The following is a 13,418-nucleotide window of genomic DNA, read 5'->3' on the forward strand; positions in this document are numbered from 1 at the left end:
GGTGCTCCACCGACATTGCATGGTTACATGCTGACATTTTCCTCGCAATAGTTCAGCACCCCCTGGCGATAGAAGTTTGAAACCTTCAATGGAGAAGGTGGAAAGTCTTATAAGTGCAATGTATGGTTGCTCAAAATCCAAAATGCGTTTACAAGGTAACAAAGAAAATAAAAACATAGGAAGCGTTACTTTTCAGCACGCCCTCGTATATATACTTTATTGCAGAGCCATTTCAGGATTGTAATGTTGTTCATTGACATTCCAAATTACAGTTTGCAGAATTTCAACACAAAATGTTAATAAGAAATGAAATTAGACATGCCATATTTCATGCAAAATGTTGAATTTTTCACGAGTTTTGTATCTCCTAAACCAATTAAATCTCAAACTCAAAATTTTTACTGAAGTTACTTATCCTGAAGTACTGTATTGTGTACAAATTTCAGATTTTTAAACAACTGCCCACCAGAGATATTTAACCCTGAACTTGGAATTTTTTAACAAAAAGTACATGTTTATGACCCTGTAGAAAAACAAATATTAAAGTCTCAAGCTTCCAAATGATTTTGACGTACTCTATTGGTACACAGGTACTTGCGCAAAAAAAATCAAGTGTCAAGCAAACTGCCTTCCCCCTCAAAAAAATGTCCGAAAATGTCATTTTGAGCGATTAAAATACACAATTTTAACCTTAAAATTTATTATGAAGGAATAATATTTAGAAAATTACACAGAAATATAATTGTAGCCTATAATGTGCTTAACATCACAGATTTTGTCTCATTGTCGTAGGACTTACCAGAGCTGAGAAAAAAAGTTGCCGCTGATGCTTACGAATGGAGAAAATGACGCGCGCCATGATAAAAAAATGCCCGCCATCTTCAAATCGGTGATAGTAAAAATAAAATAAGAGTGGTTCTGAACTGTCAATATATGAGGCTCACACCACTCAAAAAATAAACTTTTTTAAAAATGGTCAAGCAACCAGGTTGTATGATTTCATATGGATTGACCCACACTTGAAAAGAAAATTAGTTAGCATAGATTAACGCAGAATTTAATAAGCTAAATTTTTATGTAGAGTGAGATTACTTTCGTAACATCTCTGACTGTTTTGCATTGGCAGCTTTGAAGCGAGTCATAAGTCCCGGAGCAGCCAATCAACAAACGAGCCGCTGGCGTCATCTCTACCCAGCACCTATCGCTATCCCTGTTGCTCTCGCTCTGGACTGTTGGTAGGCTCACTAACTGGACTCGCGCGGTCAGCTGAAGTTGTGATGAAAATAATCTGACTCTAACTTGTTTTTTGTAGGGCTACTGGTTAATTTTTAATTGTAGTCTAAACTCGAGTATCTATCATTTTTAATCCGATAGTAGTTTTAAAATCACATAAATTCTCCCTTCCACGTAGTATTATTTTAATGCCCACTAGCAATACATCCTAACTTTTTTAAATCTGTTATTTACTGATTTCAATAATCACTTCATCACGAATCAACATAACAAATATAGTAATAATAATGATAATAATAATAATAATTACACGACAAATCTTTGGGTGGGCTCGGGGCCGAAGTTGGCGCCACTGTACACAGCCCCCATAAAATTGCAATAAAATGTATGTGTATCACACACACACGCACACATATGTGTGTATGTATATATGTATGTGTGTGTGGAGAGGAAACGTTCTTCCACCATTCAATTTCAGAAGTTCAAAGTTCAGCTCCCCCCGAAAAAAATCCTGCTTACGTCAGTGTTCGTGATGCGAGTTCTTCATTACAAGAATCATTTCTAATACGTATTATAATTTCAAAATATATTATTTTCTAAACATAGAATTATCATGGCTGAGTGGTACTGGTAAAAGAAAATTAAAGGAAATTTCAAAACATTGTTAATTTACGGTATACAGTACAACAGTACTATTTGAAAACTTCAGAGAATTGAGTGTAAACAATAAGCACGAAATCGTGTAAAAAGCTAAGCAACTGTCTTGCTGATTTTTTTTTCGGTCTGGGGGGGGATATCGGCGAGTTTATTTTTTTCGTAATTTTGGACCATAATATTGCAAATTTGTAATTGTACGTACGTGTAGCTGCAATACTACCATAGCGTTGGCTGTCTCATCTAATACTCCGAACAGCATTCCTGATCTTTTCTTTGTTCAACAATTTTGGATCTGCCCGCCTCCGAAAAATAGAGTGAAACTGAATGTGAATGAATCAACGGAAGATTAAGAAATCAGTCGCAGCTCTATTCTTAAATGATAGAAGCAGGGGATTCCCTTCACAGGCTATGCTGTTTAGCATTGTGACCTCCGATACTAGGAACACAGAGAAATGTATACATTGTACAGTGTCTCTCAAAAGTTTTAGGACAACGACATTTTAAACTAGGCAACCCAATTTACACAAGGCGTTGGTGGGTTGCGTGTACAGTTAGGCTCAATTTCAGGGTTGCCACATGCACAATAGATATTTATAAAATACGCGAAAAAAATAAAAACAAGTATTATTGTATAAAATTATTAAAAATATCACTATCGTAACAGGTTCCCCTGATTAGAGAAAAGTAGCAAGCCAAAAGCAATAACCTTCTTCGTCGGCCGTTACTCTCTGAAGCATTCAAAGAATGCTAAGTCAGTATCAAATCTATCTTCCTGGTTGATTGAAAGGAAGTTGCTGATCTAGGAGTTTTCTCCGAGGATTTCTTCATCATCGAATAGACGTCTACATATTCATATAAAATAAATATTCTCATAACTGGCGCTTAAAATAAACTTTGCTAATAGTATAATTATATACCTTCTTCTGAAGAGTAACTATAAAATTCTAGTGATGTACTCGCTGAGCTAGTATTTTTTAAATACTGCAAAAAAAACTTTTGTGCCTAAGGCACATTATTAAATAATAAGTCTGCTTTTAACCTTTAATATTATTAATGCCATTTTATTATAAATGAATATTATGTTACGCAAGTGGATTTAAAATATTTGACCTGTTTCACTTTAATAAATGCCGTAACTTGGAGCAAAAATATTAATATTTATATTTAAGATTTAAAACAATCTACATTTTAAAGTTTTTATTATTCGAAGCTACAACGTGCTAAGGATAAATATTCAACTGTCAAACAAAACAATGTTTCAGACAGGAAAAAAAATAATAAATATATATTAACAAAAAAAATCTCATTAATATGTGAGAAATGTCCACGCCGTGTAATGCTTGCTATTATATCGCAAGTGACAAAATTATTTCTCAAAGAAAAAAATAGGTTCTCTAGTACGTATTTAATTGCTGATGAGTCTACAGAAAGGAAAAGAGGTGATAGAAAACGAAAGGTGACAAAGGAGAAGAGAAAGAGAAAGCGAAAGGAGAAGAGGAAAAGTAGAGGAGAGAAGAAAGAGAGGATAGACGAGGAGAGGAGATGTCGTGAGGAGAATGGAAGAAGATTCTAGGAGAGATGAGGAAAATGGAGCAAAGAAGAGAAAAGAGGAGGAAAACGAGATGAGAGAAGAGGAGACGAGAAGAGGGGAGTGGAGAGTAGAGTAAAGGAGAGAAAAAGAGAAGAACGAAAAGAAGAGGAGAAGAGTGCAGTGGAGTCGGAAATCTAAGACAGGAAAGGAGATACGAGGAGTGGAGATGAGTGGGATGGAGATAAGATGCGAGTAAAGTAGGGAAGGCGATATGAGATAAAAGCAGAGCAGAAGGAGGGGAGAGAAGAAGGAGAAGAGAAGAACAGAAGGGACTGAAGAGAAGAGGTAGTTTCGGAAAATATCGTCTCAGCGTCAAGAATTGATGCATTGGTCAAATTATCGGTTCGAAATGCCTTTTGGCTTAGTTCAGAGCAAGGTAAAATCTTCCATGTAAGATCTTTGATGTTACCTGCGATTATACCACTAAAAACATGAATGTAATTTTAATACTTATAAGAATTATCCAATTTTTGTCCACTTCTCGGTTCGTTGAAATGGAGATTTTGTAATTTAATATACCCCTCCCCCCATCGTTAATTCCAAACTGAATCATTCCGTTTCACACGGCGTGGACAATGAACACAATGGGATAGGTCTTAAACTTACGAAAATTTTCTGCCACCGGAAGGGTTTGAGAACCTACGACCATCAGATTGACAGTCCTGAACGGTAAACACTACCCTACAAGCTCTCGCTCCTGAAAGTAAGTAGAAGGAGCTGACCAATGTGAAATGTAGATGCAACTCTCCTCCTACATGAAATGTGCAAACAATACTTGTTTGTAACAAAGAAAACGATGGTCGTACGCAGTAGCGTACGCAGGATTTCATCAAGGGGGAGTTAGATCTAAAACTTTCTCCAAATTCACATTACCATTGTTTTATTATACTTTAATTAAATAATAATACTCATAATTAATTAATAATACTTATAATTAATTAATTAGTTGAATTACTACTAATAATACTACTAATACCACTACTACTTTTAAGTAGTAGAGATCTACATAAATATAGTATTTATGAAAGCAATAAAACGAAATTAATTTCTAGTAATTCGATTTTTAACAAATTCTAGAGCATTTTTTCTTTCTTACGAAATAATTGTCTACTTAACGAGATGAGACATTTTAAGTGTGAAGAAAATCCATAAAAACAAGAAAATATATTTTAAAAAATTGAAATAATGAAATTACGGAACTCATCCAATCTGCGGGGGTCTGGTCAGTAGGGCATCTGACAACCATGCAGGAGATCCGGATTCGTTTCCCGGAATTGGTTGTAATTTTTTCGGCTTTGTCGCCGCATAAATATCCCCGATAATTCACATCTGGATTGTCTCACTGTTATTACCAACAAAACATTTTACAATAATTAAGCTTATTGTCGTTTGAATTCAGAAATTCAAACGTGCCGCGGGAAGGTGGACTGGTGACTGAGTTATTCTTGTCGGCCTAGCCTCTGTCTATACATTAGCCGCTTTCAACGAACCAAGAACTTTCTTTAGTTAATGCTCATTGTTCACACAAAAAAATAAATGATCATTGAACATTGTTGCAGCAGAGATACAAAACAACTTTTTTCTCTTTAAAATCATAGTTGCCCTTATACATTATTTTCAAGAATTCGTGTTTATTTTCAAGGCATTCACTCTTAAAGATGCGTGTTTGGAATGCTGTCCTTTTCTCCGTGCTGCATGGGAATAATAATTCAAATTATATTATTATTATTAATAATATTAGTAGTAGTAGTAGTAGTAGTACTGTCGCAGGTCCTTGACAGTGATAAATTGGTAATTTTTATTTTTTCCACAGCATTTTTCATAATATTTCAAAAGCTCAAAGGGGGGGGGGTTTAAACCCCGTAACCCTCCCTTGCGTACGCCACTGGTCGTACGACTCAGTGAAAACATTTAATGGAGAATTGCACATGATGAAAAATTTTCATTCGATATTTGCGGAGGTATCCTTGCATTGAACTCGAGTGGGAAAAGGGGTAAAATTAGTATGTCCTGAATTGCCACTGGTTCTCGGAAAAGATTGAACGTTCATCGCAACAGCTGGGCGCTACGAGACCGACATAGAAAATGTTTTATTGACTGGTGCTGATCACATTATCCCCATCTTCGGCTGTGATCAAGCAAGTGTAGAGTCCTAACTCCACACCCCATATACGCTTTCATGGCGTGGTGCAAAGCACAGGGGAGCACTTTACTTTTTTATTTTTGCCTAATATATATATTTCACAGATATATTTTCATTTCAGTCACATTATTTATTGCAAGGACGTTGCAGGACCATGATAATTTCCCAAAATTCCCTATCCGATTTTTAAATTCCCTATTCGTTAAGGTTTTTAATCCCCCTTGGCAGTAGTTCAAACCTAGGACCTCCAGCTTTGTGTCACGTTACGTTCATTCTTCTCCACCCATCGGTCGACGTAGTACATACATTTAACCTCCATGCAGTCCCATAAAATACATACTTGTATAGTGCATAGGGATTATGTTGTTATGTTCGAACTGGTCCCCTCCCCCTGGAATTGGTATTGTTTATTGCAAGTTACAAAACAGAAAAACGTTTGTTACTTTTTTTGTTTGTAACAGAAATAAAGTTCAGTTAGTATTCACACTGAATGATCAAAGATAAACTGTGTTACTTCGAAAAATAGAGGTTTGCAAATTACAATACGACAGGAACCAGGTTGTGTTCTTTTATATATATGGTACCAATTATTCCAAAGAATAACTGGTTCCACAGTTTACAAAATTCCGAAAATTAAGTTTTATATGAGAGGTTAAACAACATAATGGCCTCCCCGATGGCGAAGTGGTTCCGTCATCGCCTAGTAATCAAGGGGTCCCAGGTTCGATACCCGGTGGAGGCCATTATGTTGTTCGGATCCCACTTTAAACTGGAGGTTCAGTCCCGATTAGCCTTACTGTGCATAAAGTGGACTTAAAACAACAAATCAATCAATCAATCAAACAATATAAATTTTTATGACCAGAAATTTCATCCTAACTTTTAAAGCTCTTTCTTTAAGGTATATAAAATTTAATAACAAAATACAATAACTGTGCATTTCAGTACATACTGTATGTGTAAAAAAAAGAAGAAGAAAGGAAAATGGTTGTCCTGCATATTCACGATCGAGTAGAAAAGTCTTCTCAAAGATATAATAACAGCAATAATAATAATATTAATAAATTTGGATTAAATTGGTTTATAATTATGAGCTTTAATTATTATTGATATTATTTCTAATATTATAATGTTTGTCCTAAACCCTCCTAACAATTTCTGGCGACGCCCATGGGATCAATTATGAATGAACTTTTCCCTCCGAAAACGTTTCCTGTATACAGCCATGGAAATGAAGTAGATACTCACTTATCTGCAAAAATTGTTTTTTAAGAAGTTCTGTTAATTTCGGTGGCCACCAATACCATCCTCTTCGCAACTACGAGTACAGGAGTAATTCTAGTTTAATAACAGTCTGGGCACCATGAAAGACGTATTTGGGGGGGGGGGTGTCCGAACCCCCCCCCTGAAAGTACTTACCAAGTACAAAAAGTAAATGGGCCTCCCAAATGGCGCAGTGGTAGCGTCGTCGCCTTGTAATCAAGGGGTCCCGGGTTTGATACCGGTGGAGGCACATAGTGGTTCGAATCCTACTTTAAGCTGTAGGTCCAGTCCCGATTAGCCTTACTGTGCATAAAGTGGACTTAAAACACCAACTCAATCAATACAAAAATTAAATAATGAAAATAAACGTTGTTTAACATTTGTTGTATAATCGAGGAATATTTATTTCCACCGAACTTATTTGAAGGCAGTAAATATTTAGTTTTCATAATTGTTTGTTTAACATTGTGTGTCTGCCTAAACAAAAACTAGCGTTGTGCAATGACTCCCTTGTTGCATAATTATTTTATTGGGAGACTCTTGGGACAAAACTATCCTATCGCACTGGCTAGGACATATTTAAGGGCGAGGCCCAAGGGTTCGGACCCCCTCCCCCCTATCCAAAAGGTTTACCAAGCAAAAAAAAATTAACAATGAAAATATAAAAGTACATGTGTAGCATTTGCTGTACATTTCTTTTCGCCGAATTTTGAATGACTGTACCAAAGATATTAATCTGAAACTTTAATTTTTGTCAACTGAATCTAACATTCTATCTTGTTATTTATTAATATTCAAGTTTTTATCTATTTGGCACTAATTTCCTTGTCAGGATAGTTGTTTTCATACAAATTTTGGCGATCTTAACTACACGTACCCTAGATAATGAATACATGCTTTTGTATATCTATTCTTATGCGGTCTTTTTACCTATTCATATAATAATAACAACACAATATTAATTTATATATTTTAATTTAAAATACTTATAATTATTTTTATTTTTACATTTATGTTATTATTACTATTATTATTTCTGAGACACTTCGTTCACCCCCCCCCCCGAAATAAATTTCTAAATACCTGCCTGGGTACCATTGCAGTTGTACCGTTTGACATTCAACTGGTAAGTTGAGTGCATTAATAAATGTAGACTAAAATGCAGTGGCGTGCCCAGGATTTTTAAATGAAGAGGTTACATATATTGCTTTAATAGTCATTTTGCCGTTTTTCCTGCCTTTGACATTTTTTTTAGAAATACTGGCTTGAAAAGGGGGAATAAGACCCCTCCAAAACCTTTGGGTATGCCACTGCTATAACATATATTTTTCAATCCCAGAAGAAGTCTTCTCCCTATGTGTGAGAAGCAGAGTAAAAAAAAATGTGATCTCTCACTATGTGGAATTGACACTATTAGTGTAAATAGCACTACTTACTTTGAAACTTGTATTAATTTTATAAACATATCAAATGCAAAAATCTTCACAGTTTGTATGGTTGGAGCAACAGAGATATATATATATGTGGAGGTCTTACTTTAGAAATGTTCATATTTTCAATACTGAGTATCTCTTTCAAAGTACTGTAGTTTGTTCATAATCCTATTTACATTGATAAGAACAATTCCACATAGTGAGATACTATATATATTTTTTTATCCAACAGCAATTGGCAACATAAGTAGAAGTTCCGAAATTCCTTTCTCTATGCTCTCAAGTAGCTCAGTCAGGTCGACCTCCGTGGCGAAGTGGTGTCGACCTCCGTGGTGATGTGGTTAGCGGAGCGCGCTACAACGCCAGGGGTTCTGGGTTCGAGTCCCGGGTAAGGCATGGGTATTTGTGTTCGTCCAGTTGATAAGAAAGAAAGAAAAATGTAAGAATTGAAAAGTGTAAAAGTGAGAAAAAGAGTGAATGGTGGGGGATACCTCCGTGTAGGAGGTATTTCCTTTATGAAAAAAAAGTCGGTAAAGGTGTCATCCTGGAATGCCAGAGGCCCCAGGTTCAAATCCCGGTGCAGTTGGAGTTTTTGGTTGCTTCCGATACCTCACCTCTTCAAGTCAATCCTTTACCCATACCCTTCTAAGTCCTTTCCAGCTTCTCCGATCAGTGCGGAAGCCAACCACCATTGCCTGTCCTAGGGGGCCGGCGGAAGGTGGAAGCAAGATCACCAAGTCCAAAGACCTACATACCTGCACCAAGCAAAGGGCTTGTGCCTAGCCTCAATAGGCAGGATGGTCCCCCTTCACTGACTGAGCTACGGGAGAGCAGTTTTGCTTTTTGCTCTCCTGGAGTTAGTTCTGAGCTCCACCAATAGATGTCATGCCATTTACTGGTGGGGCTCTGAATTATAAGCTTCAGACTCCTAATCATAGATGGCAGCACCATACTGTGGAGTGCTGCCATCCGGTGGCAAGTTACCAAACTACGTATTGTAATTTTGTATCTTCCTACCACGTAATATGATGGATGATACTATCCTCTCTCTGGTACTAACCCTCCCCCTTTTCCCAATCACATGCAGTCTGTGTATGTGCTCCTATCTTATTTTTATTACTAAGTGTAATATGCCACCAATGATTTGTAGTAGCATAGAATCAAACTACAAGCTTTATACTTCTGTAACTATCTATTTGCAATAAACTGATTTCATTGCACATTTTAAAAATAAATATTAGTTTCTTTGTTTATTAAAATTTTCAATAAGCATGGGAAAAAGGTATAAAATCAAACACACAAAATACAACATTAAGAAATTTATTTTTTTAACTCCATATACATGTTGGCTCACCGTGGGCTATCCCCGGTAAACTGGACGCTCGAAGCCGACGACAAACGAGCTCTCTCTACAAATAAGTCAGTGTGCGAACCCCCCGGAGGAGGGGGGGGCAGGGGGGAATTCCCCGCCACCAACGATTTTGTCCTGAAATTCTCCCCCACCAAACTTTTCCGGGGGGAGAGATTTTGTTCTCACAACAAACATAAACAATTTGGGAGTCGAATATACGTACTTTGCTGTAATAACATCAAAAATATACACATAGAGCCTCATCTCTAAGGACACTGAACGCAGCAATCCCCAGAACACAGAAATTAGTCCGACTTGTTATATCTTCTCCATTTCTCATCGCCTTTCGGCAGCTATCGCAAAGTATATAAATATATTAACAAAACACATAATAGCATATAGATGTGAATTTTATAAAGGAAACTATTATTTTTTAATGTCTCTTAATTTTTGCTCCTCCCCCTTAACACACAAATCATTGTTCGTAGCATATTAAAATCTTCAAAATGTAATCGAATTTTGAATGAAGGACAGTCGATATAATATATTGTAAATTTTAAAATACGTATAATTTGATTATTTAATAATTGACACGTATTTATTTAAATACATTATATATGTATTATATATATTTGTGTGTGTGTGTTTGTGTGTGCTGAGGGGGCTGAGGGGTGCGGAATGGGATTTAGGGGGTGTGATGTTGAAAATATAGAAAACATCAAACATGCATGCAAGGGTGCCCACAGGATTTTTTCTCCGGGGAGGGGGGAGCACAGTAAGATTTCATATCTTTCCAGGAACTTATATTTTACCTTTATTATTGTTGCTGTTGTTTTACAAATCATAAAATTGAAATTGAATTCAAAATACTTTGTCGTTGGCCAAAACCAGGCTTGAGTCCACTATTTAAATAGAAATTGGATTCAACTTAAATCCTTTCCATCAACATCTAACAGTTTGTTGAATAACAGTTCTTTGTCCTTTTGTACTTTTCCACGATGCACATACTGTATATCAGAGACCACTGCTGAGTGTTCAATTTGTGTGCGTTGAGTAAAACAAAATCGCTATACCCAGTCAACTTCATGTAATTATCAGTCTGATAGAAGTGTGCATTAGCAACAACAACAACGAAAAAACAAAAAACACCCCGCTCGATACAATCTCGTTAAATAATTTCCCGGTCACAACCTGATGATCTACTGAAAGCCACTGAAATTGTTTTTTGACGATTTTGAGAATACAGGAAAAACAAGTAGGTGGAAAATAAAACTGTACTTTATCAACAATGCAAAAAAAACAAAAACAAAAAAACAACCCTTCAACAACTTACACTGAGCTGTATGCAATTATTGAAAACGCCACCGGATTAAACGAAAAAACAAACAATTCTTAACAACAATGGTGATGAAAGACAACAACTGTAGGAAAGTAAATACGATTTCTCATTCAGGACCAATGGATTGCCTGTTGTGTTGAATACAATACTAGCGGTCGGTATCACTTCAATACCTAACATTCTACGCTCAAAGTGACGACATTGTTTTAATAGCATTCAACAACATTGACACGCAAGAAAAATCGAATAAATCAAATAATATTAATATTGTAACATTTTACCTTAACCTAGGGTTGCCAGACGTCCCGTATATACGGGATTGTCCCCTTTTTAAAAGAAATGTCTCGGTATCCCGGAAAATGTTCTCGGGACGCCCATTTGCCCCGTATTTAGCTAAAAAAAATAAGTGAATGAGAATAAGTCATGTTCTGAATTTTATGGTGATGTATTGGAAAGAAAAGGTCCTCTTAAAGGACGCCAAGAGTTCACTCAAATATTAATATAATCAAAATGTTATAAAAAACAAATTTAACTATATCCATGCCTATATAATCTGTTTGTCCCGTTTTTTTTATATTAGAAATCTGGCAACCCTACCTTAACCTAGGTAAGGTAGATTTTTTTGATCTTCGCTAAAACATGGATCTCTTAGTATACTTCGGACTTTATTTGCTACAAAGAGACAATCTTGCACCATACAGACATTGTACTGGTTACTTAGATCATTTTGCAAAATATTGTGTGTAGTGTTGTCCACGGGACGAGACGGGACAGGCTTTTAGAAATTCGAGACGAGACGAGATTGACCATGTGTCATGAGACAAACGAATATTTTCGAGACGAGACAGCATTTCCACGAGACTTCCACGAGATGAGACAGGCCACAGTCTCGTCTCGTGGGCAACGCTAATTGTGTGCTTTGTTAGAATTTTATTATTTTATTACTCGAAGACAATTGTTTGACACCCAATTGATTGTCTGATTGATTGAATTGGTGATATAAGTCGATTTTATGCACAGTGAGGCTAATCGGGACTGGACCTACAGTTTAAAGTGGGATCCGAACTACTGTGCCATGTGCCTCCACCGGATATCGAACCCGGGAGCCCTTCATTGCAAGGCGACGACGCTACCACTGCGCCATAGGGGAGGCCCGTTTGACACTCAATAAACAAATGGGAATCCCTCGAGTAATGAATGATTTATTGGATTTTTGAGTCATTGATATTTGATTTAATATGTAGCGTCGCTTTTCTGCCACTTTTGGCTAATCGTGGTGAAGAAGATAAGTGACGATATGATGAGACTGATGCAGGGATACACAAAGAACACCCATGCGAAAATCGGGATTCGAACCCGGGACCCCCGGCATTCTAGCACGGTGTGTTAAACACTACGCCACGGAGGTAGGCCTATTTGATGTTTCATATAAACAATTTTAATATGATGAATGTAAAGGGATATTCGAAAAGAATAATAAAAACAATGAAATACTACTAATGTGAGCGCCACGCTCACACGTATACCAACTGCGTTGGAACACGTATACCAAAGAGGAGTTAAAGATTAATTTTATTTCGTCAGAGAAGGCTCTGTTTCATGTTGTACTGTTTAGCGATCAATGTTTAAAAAGACTTCCTTATTCATGGCTCAATTTTAAAGTTTAACAATAGGCTGTGTAGTTTTTTAAGGCTTATGCCTCAGTTGAACCACATCTTGCTAAGAAAGAAACAAGACACAAGTGCAAAAGTTTTCACAAACATAGATAAGAACGCTGGAAGAACTTGCCGATAATGTATCTATGAATTTAACAAGCTGGTGGCTGTAATTAAAGACTCACACTGCTGCATCGTAATTTTATAATTTCCATAATTTCAAATTGCCTGCGTCGCCAACGCACTCCACACCACCTGCATTCACAACTTGAAGTTGCGATATGTAATACAAGTTTTCAATAAATGATTGATTGATTGACTTTATGCCCTTGTCCCAACCGTACTAAAACCAACGTCAATGTTGCCAGTAAGTTTAATGCAGTACAAAAATAATAAATATAAAGATGCTTTGTGTTCAGTACTAAAGCCGTATCAGGAATTTAAACCTTTTATTAATATCAAAAGACTTGACAATGAACCAATAACTATTAACACATACTAACTCTTCGGCCATTATCATTTCGAGCCCTGGAACAGTCTACCAGCTCTTGATTTATAATAATGTTAACAGTATATAGACATCGATATAATTACTGTATTATATGAAAGGATTGAAAGTAAAAGAATTCAAGGAAAAGTAATTCCGTCCACGATGATACGCGTACTGTTAACTGATCGAGCTTGTTCACTGAATATTCGCTTAGCTTGGTGAGTTAAAGCTCTTTTCTTGATTTCATTTCATGTCACAGATAG

The 13,418-nt window shown here is 36.4% G+C and overlaps 2 protein-coding genes across 2 annotated transcripts in view; one reads left to right on the forward strand and one right to left on the reverse strand.

Moving 5' to 3' along the window:
- Window positions 1-13,418, reverse strand: part of LOC145987574 (Na(+)/H(+) exchanger protein 7-like) — a 59,206-nt gene that overhangs the window by 44,755 nt on the left and 1,033 nt on the right. The window lies entirely within an intron of this gene.
- The window catches only part of LOC145988213 (venom allergen 5-like), a 58,056-nt gene continuing 57,933 nt past the window's right edge, over window positions 13,296-13,418 (forward strand). Inside the window, exon 1 of the mRNA XM_083123057.1 lies at window positions 13,296-13,373. The gene's annotated coding sequence lies outside the window, so the exon portion shown is untranslated. The remainder of the gene's footprint in view (window positions 13,374-13,418) is intronic.

This window comes from Lepisma saccharinum, chromosome 5, assembly GCF_977018435.1.
Source record: "Lepisma saccharinum chromosome 5, izLepSacc3.1, whole genome shotgun sequence".
Classification (NCBI taxonomy): Eukaryota; Metazoa; Arthropoda; class Insecta; order Zygentoma; family Lepismatidae; genus Lepisma; species Lepisma saccharinum.